Below are 5,498 nucleotides of genomic sequence, written 5' to 3'. Positions count from 1 at the left end.
AGAGAGAGAGAGAGAGAGAGAGAGAGAGAGAGATTTGAAAATAATTTTGATTAGATCACCAAAATAATTATGTAGAATGCTTTTAATTTTGTCAGAATGTTAAAACTTTACAATGTTGTGACCATCAATGTTTAAATGTTTCACATAATTATTTTGATAGTTCAACAACATTGTTTTCAGATCTATTGTATATCCAGCTTTTTTAGATACTTCAGCAAAATCATTCTGCCATATACAATTAAAACTTTTAATGAAAAGAAAATTATTAGTTTCTGTCAATAAACTAACTTTCGTAAAAAAAAAAATCTCACACAAATGAGAAATATTAAATAAAATCTTAAATAAGAAATATTAAATAAATAAACATAAATTTCAGTGCAATATTATTATATCGCTGTTGATAGAAAAGCAGTACATTGTAATTGAAAACATAATATGAAGAGAAAAGTTAAAGAAATTGTATTTACCATCCTAATTAAAACATATGTTACAATTCACAATTTTAAAAATGTTTTATTAAAAAATTTTGAGAGGTGACGCTTTTCCATCAACGCAGCGATGTGTCCATAAACTATTCTTTTTTTAACTTCGTACTCGAGCGAATTTCTCGTTTCTCTGTACTTATACTCAAGAATTGCTCTTCATGGTTTTCTCATGGTACAATAACATCCGCCGACAGCCATATCGTGCAGATAATGGGCGTTACTCGTTTCGCTTCGCTTCGAAAATTCGTTCGTACTGTAAAATGCCGAAGAACGCACTCCATAATATCTACGTACAAGCATGTTCCGCTGAGGGATCATTAAGAGCTCGTCGGCAAGGATCGAGAGAAGATGCTGCGCATCACGAATTTATTCTCTTATTGTCCGGGCCCGACCCCCAAAGCGGACGCTTCTCGAATCAGTAAAAAACTCGAGAGACGATAGCTGTAACGAACTTAATTTACAGCAACGTAAAGGTTCGGCTTGTGAGCTCATTAAAAGGTTCAAATGCTATTTCGTGACGGTATGAATTTCCGAACAATTCTAATGTTCCATGAAAAGGCTCCGTGGATTCGGAGATTATCGTGATCATATGGCGGCTCGATTTTCATTTGCGATTCTTACCGCGTTATTCTGTTAAAATACATATTTCCTGCGACTTCGAAGTTATAAACTCGAAGCCGATACATTTTGAGAATTTAAAATTCTATAGGATTTGGTTGACACTATAGAATTTTTTTTAAATATATTACTATAGTTTCTGAACAACAGAAAAATTTTTTAAGGATTTTCTGGTAAAAAAAACAATAGAAAATATATAAAATTTACTCCTTCCAAAAAAAAAGTGTTTTTAAGTTTTCTGAAATTTTTATTTCGGCTCCTTGAGCAATACTTTGAATTAAAATAATAAGATATTACTCAAACATGTATCATTATGTTATAACAACAATATAATAAAAAAATATCATTAAGTTGTTTAGAAAAAAAAAGAGATAGAAATATCAAAAAAACATACGAGTTACACATTTTTATTCCTCTAAAATCAGTTATTACATTAAAAATTGCATTTAAAAATTAATACTAAGATTTTTAATAATTCCAAATGTTCAAACGTTTATTTTTTAGAAAACTTCATTTTTCAGTTGTGTCATTGTTGAAGTAAATGAATGTTATAAAGATCAATTTCTGATTGCTAGAATAGTCATCATGTCATCATGTATACGATAATCCAAGACATTGCAGGTTCGACAACCAATTCAACATTTTAGAGATACATTTCAACGAAACAGATATTCCGAACGTGCAAATCACGACGTGGAATCCGCTCTGTTGTGGAGCCTGCTTATAAATATACACGAGTATCCCGCCAACCCGAGCTCTGAATAATGCAGTCTGCCTAATCTCAACCGAAATCGCGGGAATTGTCATCTAACCTTCTACTCCGCGGAATTTTCATCAGTCTCGAGGAAACATAAAGTAGAGAACGTGATAAACAAAAAAAAATAACAAAAATCCGTAAATTTCCTACTATATACAATAATTCGAAAAAATAAAATTTGAATCAATGAACAATTTAAAAATATAATTGTATTTTAATATATTAAATTTTACTACTCACTAAAAAAATGTACTAGGCTTTAATAGATATTTATTCGAATAGTATTAGCTGAATATTTACTGAATGTAAATAAGTATTTATTTTGGTACAAAAAATTAATTCGATATAAACATTATTTTCTTTATATTTCATTTTATTTAAATATCATTCTTATTTAAATATTTATTATACTTATTATTAAATATTTATTTACTGGAGATAAACGTCAATTTAGTACTATTAAAATAAATATTTATCAAAATATAAAAAATTTAATTTCACATTTTTTTTCAGCTACAAAAGAACAATTTTTTATTAAAGTATCTAAAAATTATGCTAGATAAAGATCTGAAAATAATTTCGTTAGACCACTAAAATAATTATGTAGAATGCTCAAGCCAGTTTCTGGAATGTCAAAACCTTTGTGACATTGCTCATTATCCTTGAATGTCCTACATAATAATTTTGATAGTCTAACAAGATTATTTTCAGAACTGTGTGTATATATCTAATTAAATTTTTCAATGTTTCATTAAAATAGTTTTGTCTATGTATAAAACACTATTATACCATCCAGATTTAAAGTAGGCAACCGTAAAAATCGCGACTGTATAAGCACTGTAAAAGCGGGAGAAAGATAGATAGAAAGGCAAGGCTCACAAGTTCGCGAATTGTCGTCGCGAACGTGACCGCATCGTAATATTTTATGTAGACACGTGTATGAGGAAGGTCAGTGTTGTCTCTGTTCTTGTTCTGCGAGTTCCCGATCCCCTCGAGTCTTGACGGCCACGAACTGACTGGCCGGTTGGTTGGTTGGCTGACTGCCCGAGTGAACTACAATGCGGGCGGCACGTGAGATGACTCTGAGATGTGTCACACACTCGCGGGTTGGACCCACGAAAGCGGACTCCAGATTCGACGTGAGATGCGTGAGTCCGGACCTCGCGAATTGCGCGTACCGTTTGACTGTCCCACTTTTGTTACGAGGCCAATTCTGTATTTTTTTCTTATTTTTTATCTTAATGTCTGTTTTATTACCGTAACAAACGTGCGCATCGTCCATCGTACTGCAATTTTAATAACTTCAACGTAATGCATTCTCACGTCGACGAACGATCTTTGTTTGAAGGGAGGAATTATTGCCTGTATGATTCTATGAAATTATCGTGTGTTCATGCAGTATTCGTGTCGAAGCTCCGATTGCGAGAACGACAAAATAATAGTAGCTGCGAAACAATTGACATATTTTCCATGAACATATGCTTTAGCTTTATTAACTTTTATTATTCTTCTCGTTTTTATTATTTCTCGGAAGAGCGATTTTATATCCGAGGCAGTTTAATAATCATCATAATCTTATGGAGTGTTGTATTTTAATATATTAAATTTTACTATTCACTAAAAAAATGTACTAGGCTTTAATAGATATTTATTTACTATAGTAGTTTACTATAGTATTTAGAATAGTACTAGCTGAATATTTACTGAATATATTTAATAAATGTAAATATGTATTTATTTTTGATACAAAAAACATTAATTCGATATAAATATTATTTTCTTTATAATTCATTTTATTTAAATATCATTCTTATTTAATAAATATTTATTTTACTGGAGATAAACGTCAATTTAATACTATTAAAATTTCAAGTTTGCTTAAATAGTCTATAAATTAACTGAAAATTAATACTTTACTGTTTATCAACAATTCTTTTCAAATTTCGATTTGTTTGTAATTTAAAAAATTAATTGTAGCTTTGCAAAAATTAAATTGCTTCAATTTTAAATTTATTACAAAATCTCTTAATTTTTATGAAACATATATTCCAATATTTCAATTTTCAGCTATTCAATCATCAGCACGTGTTACAGATTTATTGTTATCCCTCTCTTATCTCACGATTGGTAAAAATTTCCACTGTGCATCTTATATCTATAATATAAAAGTTAGAAAGTCTTAATAAGCACATCGCGTAGAATTTGCAAGTGAGTCGCGACAGGAAGTGAGTTTCCTGATGCAGTCAACAGATGTTAGGGAGTAAGGTGGCAATTACGGCTTAAAGTGTCATAATATGTCTGTCTATATGGTGAATATGTCTCTATTACCAGCGTCATTACATAATATCATGGTACGTAAGTTCTAAGATATTCCACAATATTGCCGCGCGACTCGTCGCATCTTCGTCGGCTTCCGAAACCTAATGCCGCTTAGCTAAGCGCGATCGCAGCAGATAAATATTTCAGGCTTGTAGTCACCCTTACCTGCACGTGTAATACGATGCGATTCGAACTAAGCATACAGATATTCATACACACACATGAAAATTGTGTGAAAATATTTGCTAGAACATTTTCCAAATGCTCTCCTTTTTTACATAGTTTTAAAAAATAATTTTTCTAAATCAATCCACATATATTATAAAAATAAATAGCGATTAATGAAAGTATTATACAATCTGTTTCCGTTCTTCAAAATATTTTTAATGGTATTAAAGTCATACTAATTTTTTACTTGCTTGATGAGAGATATAATATCTATCTGAAAGTCTCTATATGTATATATTTATTTTTCTTAGAAAATAAATAACAATTATCTACACAGTCTTAGCCATAAAGCAGATTTATAAAAATAGATGTAAATGTTTTATCTAATGAAAAATAAATAGTTTTGAAAAATAATATTTATTTTTGTAAGAATTTTTTTTTTGGTTCTTCTTTAACTTTTATTACCTTCAGTTTTCTAAGTATTCTTTTGATTCTTTTCACCTTTATAAATTAAAAGTATTTTATACTTAAGCCTAAAGCTATTCAATTTTAAAGTAAGTTCTAAAATTTAATTTTATATTATAGAGATATAACTGAATTTCTTTTTCGAGCACCTTAAAAAATTGCTGTGAAGAATTATTTAAAACAGTATTCTATATATTATTACATAGTCCGGTGCACAAAGAACGATCAAAACGCGTCTTAACGTTGTATTATTCTTCTTCTTCGAGGAGCAGTTCCCCAATAAGACCTGCTCTTTGAGTCCTTGCAATTTATACATCCCGTTTCGAGGGGGTCGCTTTGTTGATCGGATTTTTAGAGTCGCGTTGAAGATAACCCTTCGGGTTGCTTCGTATCTGTGAATATTATCTGCGGCTTTATTCACGGAACCTTGACCTCGGATGATCTCGATGTCACGAGGTCTCGCGCAATGGCTCAATATTACGATATATCTATGAGCATTTGGTCTCTCCAGATCGATGATATAAAAAGAAAAGGACAGAGTCACGATTGATTGGTACTTTGATATACCGATTTGCTAACAAATAATAATTCATTTAACATTAATTTAAAATTATTTAATTTAAAATTCTTACTATACTTCTCAATTATCATTAAAATTTATTAAAATAATAATGTGATTATATTAA

The sequence above is a fragment of the Atta cephalotes genome (assembly GCF_000143395.1).
Source record: "Atta cephalotes unplaced genomic scaffold scaffold00080, whole genome shotgun sequence".
NCBI classification, from domain to species: domain Eukaryota; kingdom Metazoa; phylum Arthropoda; class Insecta; order Hymenoptera; family Formicidae; genus Atta; species Atta cephalotes.
The sequence above is the reverse complement of the archived record's forward strand: the minus strand, read 5'-3'. Positions refer to the sequence as shown.